Here is a 13,297-nt window from a genome sequence, read left to right on the forward strand (position 1 = left end):
GAAAGCTGCCCTCGAGTTCTGACCTATGCCAGACAGTCCCGCTTCTCCCGTATGAGTCTGGGTCCCTAGAGACTTGCCTGGAACCGGAGCTCAGAGCCTGAGACTACCTCCTGATTGAAAACGACAACCATGCCCTCAGCCGCCAGCCCGCTCCGCATGCACCTCCGCACCATAGTATTTTACTGCCATACTGCGTCTCCTCTGAGTCTCGGTATGCTTTTCTCTTTCCTTCTCCCTTCTAGTTGTACAATTTCCACTCAGCCAACCTTCCTGTGGTTCTGGATGGTGTCCATTCCGTCTTTTAGTTGTATTTTTGAAGTGGTTGTTCGAGGCAGTAAACTCCAGTGTTTACCTATGCTGCCATCTTGGTTTCTCTCCATGACTAACTCTTTAAGGAGACCAGAATGTAGACTATCCCATATTCTGGATTTGTCTAATTGTATCTCATAGTGGTTTTTTCTTTAAGTCTTTATTATAGAAAATTTCAAATATATACAAAGGAAACAGAGTAACATAATAAATCCCCAACAGCCAGCTTCAATAATTCTCAATTTCTGGTGGTTCTTGTTTCATCTATACCTCCACCCATTCCTCATCTCATTTTACAAACTGATCCTCTAGGCCCCATACTTCCTATAACTGGAAGTTAGGTCTACATATTCATATCAAATATTTGGGGGAAGAAAACTGAGTAGATGACATCATGTCTCCATGCCACATTACAGCTGTAGGTATAAAGGAGTCCTCTGTCCCCTATCAGTGATGGTAACCCACCAGGTTGTGGAGGTGGAGAACAACATGCAGCTTCAAAGTAGAGATGCATTTATTTCTTCACTTTGGGTGACACCTTGGTGCCATGCTAACACCTTTCACGCAATGGCATTACTATCCCATTTACAATCCTTGTCTGAATCAGAGGTTACACTGGAGTAAGAGGTTACACAGAATAGCGATTTTCAAATTCTACCAGTCCTTCTATATTTATTAGCTGGAATTCTACTTTAAATAAGGGTTTTCCTTTATTAACTGGAGATGAACTGCAAGGCTTCCTAAAAAGGCAGAGCAAATGCTTAATTCTGTCCCTTTAATTACTAATTTTTATTTGTTTCTATTCTTTTTTTTATAATCAGTTAGAAATACATGTAGTTTACATATAAATAAATATACATATAAATTTATATATAAATTTATGAAATATAAATACATATATAAATATATTTTCATTGACTTCAGAAAGGAAGAGATAGATAGAAACATCAATGATGAGAAACTTTCATTAGCTGCCTCCTGCATGCCCCCTACTGGGGATCAAGCCAGCAACCCAAGCATGTGCAATGACAGCAAATTAGATTTTTTTTTCCTTTCCCATACTCTCTATTTTCACTATGAACTTGATTTTTATTTATTCAACACTTTGCAACCAAATATAATCATGTGCTAATATATTCTTATACCCTTAAATTTAAGTCATGAATTTTCTCGGCAATAACTAATTAAATTACTCAAGTGTTTAAACATTACCATGAAATTGACAAAGAACAGTGCAAAAAAATGATGATATAGAAAATAACTGAAATGTTTATTTCCCTACCATTATCTTCACTACATGTTAAAACATATATCTAGCTACTGAGATCATTATATATTGTTTTTATTATTTCTGTTAAAATTAGGATAAAAGCATTGTTTAAAAAAAAAAACACTAAATAATCAATCAAATACTAAAATTCAAATCAACTCACCTGTTGAACAGGACTATCAACGGTAAAGGCCTTGTAAAGAGCCAATGCCTGGCTTTTACTCCCTTTGCTCCAGATCACCATATTTCCAGCCACATAGAGTTCCTCGTCATAATCCATTTCTCCAATTTCATTTCTGCCTCTCCTTAACTGCCAGCTTTCCTAAAAAATTTACATATGTAAGACATGTTTAAGCAGTTTTTATTTCTTTTGCAACATTATGGAGCAAGATTTATTAATTAAAATTGAACCGCAATTCAGATACAAGTCTCCTGCTCTGTCTGTGGAGTAAGGCTCAGTCCAAGCCCAACTCTTAGGTTTGGTGCCACCGATTAACAGAGGAGGGGGTGTGGGTGTATGTATCATACTGTATCTTACAGGATTTCAAAAATGGGAATTTACCTCAAGAATTCTCTATATTAAGTATTTTATTATTACGTTACCATTTTATGCTGCCAAAAACATAAATAAACAAAAATTGGACCTTACCTATATATCCAAAAATTAAACCAACATTCTTGGGAGACTAAAGACATATGAAGCATATGGGGGGTGAAGCAGAGGGGGCAGTGAAGTGCACATGGGACACTGGGGGAGCTTACCAACCATGCAGACTTCCCTGCTTCACAACTGCATATACATTCACTTTCCTGCCCTTGTGCCAACCATCAGAATGAACAGGGCAGAGAAAGGTTTGGATTCCTAACTACAGACTTCCGCTCCTGGAAATTTTGGTATCCCAAAAGGGATACAGAAATGGAATTAAGATGAGAATGACTGACTGTTTAACATGCACTTACTTCTCATTCCCCTATTTAAAAACTAGTACTGTATCTACTTATGTGGCATTTCCTTTCTCCTCTAGAAATATGTAAGTTTTGGGCAGCAGGGACCATTGCTAACTCGACTATCTAACCATCAAATAACATGAAATCTGGTCCCACGTACTAAATGAAGAAAAAGAGATTTAAATGGACCATAATCATAGTGACTCTCATTATAAATCCCTGAGTTATATGTCTAAACAGCCATGACACTGTAATACAATTAAGGTCATTATTTTTAGCTTTCATGAAAATTACCAAATCTTAACCAATACCCTAGAAGTAGCATCATACTCATTTCTCAGTTGCATCTGGGTAGCCTTAAATTACAAGTAGATCGAATCTCTCTACATTTCAAAAGCAAACTGAGAAACTTGGTAAAACCTTCTGTTTTTCGTGGATTGTAACCTCCTGCAGGGATCCCACCAAGCCAGCAGCACCATCAGACGACCACAACTCAGAGGCTGGCTGCAGCTGCCGAAGCTGAAGGTTCAAAGCATTAGGGTGCTGTCTGCAGTGGTCTCGACGGAAAGGAACAAATTCCTGCAAATCCCCAGCTGCAATCATTGTTGCCCTTTCTTCAGAGAAGTTCAACATGGCTTTCAGATATCAATATTATTTCTGTATGAATTCAAACACATTCTGGCCAGCTGCTGGGATCAAAACGAGAAGAAAATTATCAGAAGTTTACAGAAGAGCCATGAATCCTTAGATGAGTGTCATACAATCCTATCACATTGTAGGTGTACAAGTAATCATAACATCAAAGAGCATTCCAGATCTGATTCTTTCAGGGAATTAGTTACCATTTCATAGTTACCTCACACTATCAGTACATAATTAACATTACAGCTACATGTTAGCTGCTGACAAAATCAACTGTAGGAAATCACTGGGCTGAGAGATAAGCACTGATGTCTGACAATATTGATCCTACATTTCCTACTACTACTCACTAATTTCTCCACATTTCACATTTAAGGATTTAGACAAGTTTTACTTTATAGTAAATGGCTCTCAACATTTAAGGGCATTTCTGTTCAAATGCTGGAACAACATTTAAAAAGCACACCTGACAGATGACTGGCATATTGAAATGAAACAAACAAAAACAACATATCATTTCTAATGCATCAAAAGTTGAACCACTTGGTGCTTTAAGAAACTAGTAAATGTCATCATTAATTTTGAGGCTCAATCCACCTAAACATATAATTGCAAGCAATTCCAATTTCTGGTGCAAACCCAAAAGACCAAGGCATGAATAAAATTACTGGCAATGGAACAGTCGTGCTTGTTTGCAAACTTAACAGTTCAGCTTATTACTACAAAGAAGTGGATGAGCTGTGGGTGGTAAGAGCCCTCACCCCTTACTTCCAGAACATTTCTATGAACAGTAACTAACAGCCAGTCAAATTCGGCCACTGTAGAAGGTGGATGACAGTTCTGCCTCAGACAACTCTTATATGTAAAACGGTTTTGTGGCATAGCGGTTAAGCTGCAATCCTCAAATACAGGAATCAAAACAAACATTCATGTCAGCACTAGACAACCTTTAAAAACAGTGTTTGAAATGGCTTTCACATCACAAACAGTTTAATTTGACTTCGTTTCTCCTCTGAGATCTTTTTGGCACCAGCAGCTTTCTTGGCTGAAATATCTAAGCCTGTGGTTCCCATGCAGCTCCTCTAGGGTTGCAGTTATGTTTTCTGTGAATTAAGTGTTATTCCTGAGAGAACGGTTATGTCACATTCATGACACTTTTTCCTCCTTCTGATAAGTCAGTTTTGAGAACAGTTTAACTTGGGCCATGACTGAGATAGTGCCTGTGGGAGCCTCATCAGGGTACGCCAGATGTTCAAGGCCAATCTGAGCAGGAGAATCCTAACTGGGATGTTCAAGGCCAATCTAAGCAAGGACACAGAGATTGTACTGTACACACTGGGCAGGAGTACCTTACTATAACCCAAATACTGATGTCACTGTTGGGCAGGAAGCCTTTGTGTCTAAGTTAGTACAAACGTGTTCCTAACCAGCCGGTGGGTGGCTGCTTGGTATGGCTCCTGTTTGCTACTGTATTAGCAAGGGCTGCTTGGCGCAGCCACTGTGTGAAGCTACTTTGAAGAACTGTTTTGTCTGATGGCTCCTTGTTAGCAATGGCTACATGGCCTGCAAAAGAGACTCTCCTGCCCTAACCGGTTTGGCTCAGTGGATAGAGAACAGCCTGCGGACTGAAGGGTCCCAGTCCAGGGCATGTACCTTGGTTGCAGGCACATCCCCAGTAGGGAGTGTGCAGGAGGCCGCTGATCTATGTTTCTCTCTCATGATGTTTCTAACTATCCCTCTCCCTTCCTCTACGTAAAAAAAAATGAAAATATTTTTTTAAAAAGACTCTCCTATATGCCTCTGTCTCTCATGTCCTCTTTGTCTACTGCCCGGCGTTCACGTGGGTACAGCCCCTGGCAGAGGACTGTGCACCCCACAGTGCCTTATAAAACTTACACCAAACACCACAAAATCCAGCCGGCCTTCCTATGTTCTAGTCAACAGGTTATCCAACATATTAACTCTGAGAGGAAGCCACAGAATCGGTAATTAAAGGATCGCCTGCACAGAACAATGACCACTTTGTGCTGATTAGTATATTTAGATCTTTGCAGCCCCAACTGTGTGTGCGGTTCCCCGGGCCCTATAACAGCTCCGCATGGAACTGATGCGCTCCCAGGGAGACTGCGGCCTGGCTTCCTGGGAACAGGGACCTGCCAAGAGCACCCGAGGCGGCTGGGGGGGAGGGGGGGACCCGAAGGCACAGGAGGCACCGGAGCCGGGTCTGGGCAGAAGGGCCGCGTCCGGGGCCTCAGGGTCAGCGAGACCCGCGGGCTGAGCCGGGGCCTCAGCAGCACCAGCCGCCTGGCGGCCCGCTCTGAGCTTCGGCCGCGGGGACACCGCGCTCAGCTGGGAAGGAGGCCTGGGAGGCGCGGGGAGGGGCGGCGCGGAGCCCAGGCCACGCCGCCCGGGGCGGTCGGGTGCGGGGTCAGGGACACACGGCGACCAGCAGTGCCGCCGGCCGGGACTCGCCTGAGTCACTCGGGATGTGCGAGGCGCGGGAGCCCGGCTGCGCCCCCGGGGCCACAGCAGAGTCGGTCACGGGGACTCCGCCGCCGCTGAGCGTTTCCTCCCCCTCCGCCCCCCGCTCCCGGGAACCGGCGAGCAGCAGCCCAGGACCGCGGGCGTCAGCTCCCGCTCTAAAAGCAAACCACGGACTCCGCTGAATTTCCCGTCCTGCTTCGCGCGGGGCCCGGGGGCGGGGCCTTGAAGCACCGGGTCTCGCGGGAGGTGCCGCAGCCCGCGGTCCGGCTCTGCTCGCCTCGGGGGAGGATGCTGGGTCCGCCCGCCGGTACCGCCTGGTCCCCGGCGCCGAGTGGAGCCCGGAAGCAGGACCCGGTCAGCTGGAGGCTGAGCTGTGACTGGACCGTCCCGGCCTCTCCATCTGCGCCGAGTCCTGTCACTAGGAGCCTGAGATGCCTCCACCCGGAGCTGCCGCACTTCCAGGCCGGTTCTGCTCGCTCCCCGGTGGGACTGGGGCGGTGAGGGGCGCGCTGATTTCCCCTCTGCCAGTGCTCCTTCACCCTGTAGGGCCAGACCCTGTGAAAAGTGCAGGAAAGACACGGAGGTCCTCACAGAAACATGGCATGCCATTTCTGAGCTTCACAGACACACCCCCAGGTGACGCCTAGACCTGGATGAAGCATCCCTGGAGACCAGATACTGAAGGGAGTGGCCCTCCACTGAGGCAGCCTTGACCATTCAAATGCCTCTGCTGACCCAGCACCCAGGCCTGGCGTCCTGACCAAAGGCGCTGCGGGACCTGGGGTGACGCTAGGCTGTGAACAGGCTGAGCAGGAGCAGAAACTTTGGTCCTGGCCATGTGGCCTGTGAGGGGCGGCCCTGGGAGGGGAGGGCTCTCCGAGAACCCTCCTGCCCTCACTAAGTCCTCTCCATCGTTCCTCTCTTCTCTGTAGGACACTCCCAGGTGCCCGATGACCTGCCAAGGTACCTGCTCAGAAACACCTTCATCTCCTGACCCCCGGGGGCCAGGCAGGCGCACCTGCCAGTAGCAAAGGGAGGATGCCCTCCAGCTCTGTGCCCGCAGAAGGACTGTCAGCCCCTGCGGGGGAAGCTGCTGAAGGCGGGGCGGTATGTGAAGCCCAACTTGAGACCTGCTGAGCCCGAGGCCCACCCAGTGCGCCCTGAGGCAGCCCTGCCTCCTCAGAGCCTTTCTCTGGGCAGAGCCAGGCCACCCCATTCCCCCCTTTCCCCCCCACCTCCCACACAGCTGCCCGCTGGTGCCTGTCCCTAAATAGGGCAGTCAGCCTAGCCTCAGCCCAGCTGCTTGGGACCTCAGGCCACAGGCCGGCAAACAGGAGTCACCTGAAGGCGGGGGTTCTGAGGACTCGAGGGCAGAAACAGCCAGCCACACCCTCTGCCCCAGCTCCTTCACCGCCAGGGTCCCCAGTGCCAACCACTGGACAGGAGGCGCTTCTCACTGGCTCCCCCAAAGGAGGAGAGGCTGGCTCCCCTGCAGCCTCCTCCACGGCCCCGCCATGGCCACGGGAGGTGGCGGCCACAGCAGCTCCAGCCCCAGCACCACACAGTGACTGCAGCCCCGGCTGCCAGGACGAGGCCTCAGCCCCGGACGTTCAGGGCACGTGGCCACCGTGGCCCCTGTCCTGGCAGTGTCAGCTTCTCAGAGCCCGACGGGTCCAGGGCAGGACCACAGGGAGGGGCTCCCTGCCAAGAGCCCACGCAAGTCACCCGACGTGGCTCCCACGCCAACGGGCCCCTGAGAACGTCAGTCATGGGAACAACTTAGAGAGCAGGCGGGTGTCGCCACAGCTGCGTGGGACCAGCAGGTGGAGCTCAGAAGATGAGCGTGGCCGTGGGTGACTGGTCTTTTGGACCCGCAGCCCCTGAGCCTTCAAACTCCTGACGCCCCTTCTGACCACCAGGGCCCCCTCTCCCATCGGCCGGAGGGGCCGGGAGCGACTTTGGAATGAAGAAGTGTTCCCGCCGCTGCTCCCATCTTTCGGTGAGTGACAAGGCTCTGCCGGACCCTAGGGTCACACTCCCACGATGGCTGCACACGTCTGACCCTTCAGAAACTGGTCTCTTTGAACAAATCCACGTTGGCCCGGGGATGCTCACAGTGCAGTCACAAACACACTCCCTGAGGCAGATGCTGTGCCCCTTACAACATGTGTCAGCAACCTGACCTCCATGAAAGCGTCCATGTGTGTGCTGCTGTGGGTGAGCAGGTACATGAAGGCACGCTCTCAGGGCTGGGCCCTGTGGTCCGGACTTGACTCCATCTCCAGAAGCCTGGGGCTCCCAGGAGAAGCCCAGACTGGCCTGACGACCAAGAACTCGCGGCCCTGGGTGGACCTTGGAGTCGGGCTCACTGATACGCCAGAGCATTGCCGAGCCAGGCCTGGGCCCCACACTCCTGAGCCCGGGGCCCGAGGCCTTCCAGGCAGGTGGCCTCAGGCTGTGCCTCTCTCCAGCTGGCTCCTGGGCCCCGGACCTGCCCCCGGGTTCACTTTTCTACCATCATGGGCTCTGCCCCGCCTGGCGCAGAGAAGCCCTGCCCGCCCCTCCCAGCAGAGGCCACAGTGTGCAGAGGGGAGCGTGTGCGAGAGGCGGGTACAGCCTGGTCGCTAACGTGGCTGTAGCCCCCGGTGTCCACCATCGAGGATGACACTTTGAGTCTTTGTTTCTGAGTCACTCCCCGGGATAGAAACCCAATTTACTATATTCCATACCCGTGTAGGCACTCATGGAATATATGTGTTTTGAGGTGTCCCCCAAATGGATGTACCACAGGCTGGCTGTCCACCAAATGTACACACACTTTAACAGCTGAGAACTCAATTTTCCCTCCTTTTCAGGGTTAGCGGATTTGATGTAATGGGTGAAGCCAGACTCAGCTTGGAACCAAGAAGATGTATCCTCTGGACTTTGTGATGGGGACACATCCAGGATGAAGTGTCTGGTCCCGAACGGGCCCCAGTCCAGGCATCCAGGGCCGCTGTGGACAGAGGATGCGCAGAAACACGGAACGCAGCGATTCTCGGTGTTTGCGGTTCCATTGCTTCAGCAGCAGCAGCGCCTGGACCACAACTGACGCAGCCATGGAGCCGCACACATCAAGAATCGTTCCTTCGGTTAGGTGTTTGTACGCATATCTCTCAATAACTGCCCTTGATTCCTCGACTGCTGGGTGTTGCGTCCCCTCAACTTTAATTTTTCTGTGTCCCCATAAAAAGTCCTGTGGAGACATGCTCTTCGTTCAAATCTTACCGTCTTCACTGATTTCTTCAAATCTGTTCAAACTGAAAAGAAGTGAAAATTAAGTGCGTTATCAGCTCTTAATGTGTCTACATTTTGGGGGGATACTACATGTACATTCAATGGAGAGAATTTTCCATCACTTGTCTGACCTCTTTGTACCTGTTTTGGGGGACAGCCTGTATTTACATTCAATGGGGACTCATTGTCCATTAGAAGCCTGACCTCTCTTTACCTTTTTGGGGGACAGCCCATATTTACATTCAATGGGGACTCATTGTCCATCAGCAGCCCAACCTCTCTTTACCTTTTTGGGGGACAGCCCATATTTACATCCAATGGGGACTCATTTTCCATCAGCAGCCCTACCTCTTTTTACCTTTTGGGGGGGACAGGCTATATTGACATCAGCTGGCATCAATCTTTCTCTTTAGGAGTCACACCTCTAGTGTGTATATGGCCAGTTTCCTGACACATGGTTTCCGGTTTCCTAAGGTGCTCTCCTGGGATGGGCTTGGCCTGGGGACCGGGGCTCTATAAAGAGGTTTTCCTTTGGCCTTAATGTGCTGACAAAGAACTGGGTGTGCAAATGTGTTCTGTCTCCGAGTGCTGTGACCTGTACTGATTAGCCATTGATTCTGGAATACAAAGATGGGTTTGTAATAAAATGAGTTGGAGTAGAATTGAGTCCTGGATTTCCTCACCGCTCATCACTGGCAGCGATGCCCGAGCTCCGGGCTCCCCGTGTATCCTCTTCCCAGGCCTTGGTGTATTTTAAGTCCCTCTAAGTGGAATCCCATTTTGATTTGGGATTTCTATCACAGCAGGAGCTCAGCTTAAAATGATCCTTGGGGCCGAAACCGGTTTGGCTCAGTGGATAGAGCGTCGGCCTGCGGACTGAAAGGTCCCAGGTTCGATTCCGGTCAAGGGCATATACCTGGGTTGCGGGCACATCCCCAGTGGGAGATGTGCAGGAGGCAGCTGATCGATGTTTCTCTCTCATCGATGTTTCTGACTCTCTATCTCTCTCCCTTCTTCTCTGTAAAAAATCAATAAAATATATTAAAAAAAAAAATGATCCTTGGGTTTTCCAAGGCCACTCAACTAGGAAGAGGCCGAGGAGGGAGGAGGACGACAGGTGAAGATCCCCCCTGACCTGACCTCATGGCAGCCCGTCCAGCTGCCGCCTGCGTGTCCCTCCTCCCTCACCAGCCTCTTCTGTAAGGTGCTTCCTGTGGCCTCCTTTCCCCTTCTTTCCGAGGCCCTGCCCCTGGGGGAGCCGCCCCCTCTGCGAGCTGCCCTCCCCAAAGATGGGAGCCAAACTGAGCGGGTGGACCCCTGCAGGCCGCCTCCCCTCCGCCATTGGCTGTTGCAGGGTCTGAACCTGACCGGTTACCCCTGGGAGCTCTCAGCCTCTGTCCCCTGATTCTCTCCCCTCTGGGACAGCTCTTCAGGGCGCATACTGGCCGGTCCCTGGGTCCCCCCTCATCCTTTCCACAAACACTCATTGAAGCTCCCTGTGTGCTTGCTCCCCGGTTCCACCATGGAGGCAGCCCCCTCCCTGCCCCTCTGCAAGGCTGAGCCACCTGCTCCCCAGCACTGACTGCTCCTGAGCTTCAGGCCTGAGGTCGCTGCCTTAGACCCCCTGCCCAGGCTGCAGGCTTCTCCACTGTCCCTGACTCCTCTGGGCTCCCTGCTTAACCAAGGCCACCAGCTGTCAATCACAGAAGCCAAAACCTGGGGTGCGGGCTGGACCCCTCCTCTCTCCACTTCCCACAGGTGTTCGCTCTCCTGAACCTGGGTCTGGAATGGATCTGGAATGTGCCCGCCCTTCTTAGCTGACTGTTCTCATCCCAGGTCCCCCTGACAGCCCTGTCCCTGGGTCTTGGCAGGGCCTGGCCAACTGGTCTGCCTGCCTCCCACAACTTCTCAGCCCCTGACACCTCTGGCATCCACCCCGCTGACCTACCTTTGTGAACCTCCCTCCCTCAGCTTCCACACTAGCTACACCCATCCTTCTGCGGACTATGTGTTCCATGTGACTCACCGCGGGGTGTACCCCACCCGCTCTCATCCCCCTCCAGCCCCAGACAAGCTGGTCGTACCTACAGCTTTCACTGCCATCTTCCCAGAAGACTCCCAGCACCGCTAGGCCAGGCCTCTCCTGGGAACCGCCTGATCTGTTCCCAGCTTGTAGGTCCCAAAGACACCTCCACCCCACAATGCTCAGCACACCGTTCACGCTCCTCCCCCACCAAAGCCTCTCTGCTCCTCCTCTCATCCCCTCTGTCCCCTTGCCCCAGACCATGCTGGGCATCGCCCTCCCTTCCCCGTGTCCTATCCCTCACTCCCCCAGTTGCTCCCAACTCTGACTTCTCACTCACATACCACCCAACCCAGGGGGTGGTCCTCCCAGGGTTGTGCCATGGGGTCCTATGGCTGAGGGAGCACCCAAACGAGGCCCTCCTGAGCTCCAGGACCCCACCTCTCTGCACTGGCTGGGAGCTGTGTGCTCTGGGGGGTGGTAAACATCCACGTGACTGCTCAGGGCTGAGGTCTGCCTGCAGAGAGGGCGGGGTCACCTGTGGCACCAGAGGGGCTCCCCCTGGGGAGAGCAGGAAAGTGAGAAAATGGGAAAAGGTCAGACACACCTCGGGAAAGAAGCATCCAGCCACATGTTTATCAACCAACCAGAGGAAGAGGAGGGAGTGTGTTTATATGTCCACACACACATACACAAACACAGACACACATAGAGACACACACACATAACACACACACACACACACACACACACACACACACACGAGAATATAAACATGTAGATACACAGCCCATTGACTCCCTTCGAAAGCTCTTCTTGATTTTTGCCAAACAGGTGAATTTATAGCTACCCTATGCTTGCCCTCAACTGACGGATGAGTGTCATTCCAATGAGAATGTTGGGTGATGCTTGCTGTTATGTAAGCAAGTAAGACAAACTGGAGGTGCCTATGAGATGCTCACTCTTTTGTTCATGATGTGGTGACTACTCAGTCAGGTAGTGCTTTTCTGAATGCCAGCCCAGTCCCTCAATTCTTATAATGTGTTGACACTGCAAGGCCTACAGAGGTCTTTTTAAAAACCAGAGAGACGATTTACGTGTCATAATATTCACCCAGGGCACACTTTCAGGTTTAATCTTCACTATTAACATTTTCTGCATCACTTTCTCAAGTCTAGAGACCACAGGCACAGAAGAAAACAAATCAAGTCCCGATTTGGTAACACTGGCCAATTCCTAGGGTGCAAATATTTTCACCAGAGGTGATTTCAGGCTGCTGACATGGTGTCCCGACCACGAACCTGGGGATAGATGTATGGTCCACCCTGCTCTATAATATCACCTCCACCCAGGTACGATAGGTCTGAATAACCCCAAGAGTATGGGTAACAGGGAAAAAATTCCAAGTAACCAGTTTTGGATTTTTGTGTTTTTTTAAATCTATTTTTATTGATTTCAGAAAGGAAGGGAGAGAGAGTGAGAGAAAAGAGAAACATCAATGATGAGAAAATCATATATTGGCTGCCTCCTGTACACCCCCCACTGGGGATCAAGCCTGCAATCCAGGCATGTGCCCTTGACTGGGAATTGAACCGTGACCTCCTGTTTCATTGGTTTCTGCTCACCACTGAGCCACGCCAACAAGGCCAAGGGGCAAGTTTTGAGTATTTATAACCTTTCTTTCTTATTATGTTTTTATTGATTTTAGAAAGAGGATTAGGGAGAGAAAGAGAGAGAGAGAGACATTGACCAGTTGCCTCTGCCAACACCCCTACCATGGACTGAACATGCAACCTGGGCCTGAACCCTGACTGGGAATGGAATCGGTGACCTTTGGGAGCACAGGACAATCAATGCCCAACCACCTGAGCGACACCGGCCAGGGTTACCACCTTTGCTTTTAATATAATTTATTGAATCCCAAGTTCATATGAGTTAATTGTTAGCCATGTCTGTGTGTATCACGTGGCCTCTGAAGCCCCTGGACACACCCATGGGCTCTCAGCAGCAGCACAGGCTGCTGCAGCTCAGCCAGGGCCACTGCCTGGTAGGGTGGGCTGAATGGCAGGGGCCTGCGAGGGTGAGAGTGAGCCCTCTGCCAGCGCGTGCACCGAAGAGGACCCGCAGGAGGAGCGGCAGGACCATGGTCACAAGGATGGGAGAAGAGACTGGGCGGCTCCCAGGGTCTGCCCGAATGTTCTCCCCAGGCTCAGGGGGGAAAACAGCTGGGTGTGGCTGGGTGGCTGGCTGGAGGGAGCTGAAGAAGAGGGTTGGGTGACCTTGCAGCCTAGGGTCCCCCGTATCCCTTCCCTTCTCACAGGGTCTCTCTATGCTGACCTTCCACC

The 13,297-nt window shown here is 50.8% G+C and overlaps 1 long non-coding RNA gene across 1 annotated transcript; it reads left to right on the plus strand.

Moving 5' to 3' along the window:
* Nucleotides 1-6,939: 6,939 nt before the first annotated feature.
* LOC308525812 lies at nucleotides 6,940-9,587 on the plus strand. Its single transcript, XR_013996483.1, has 3 exons — nucleotides 6,940-7,878; nucleotides 8,509-8,789; nucleotides 8,887-9,587. It is a non-coding gene; the product is annotated as an uncharacterized lncRNA (long non-coding RNA).
* The last annotated feature ends 3,710 nt before the right edge of the window (nucleotides 9,588-13,297 follow it).

The sequence above is a fragment of the Myotis nattereri genome (genome assembly GCF_964212035.1).
Source record: "Myotis nattereri genome assembly, chromosome: 10".
Classification (NCBI taxonomy): Eukaryota; Metazoa; Chordata; class Mammalia; order Chiroptera; family Vespertilionidae; genus Myotis; species Myotis nattereri.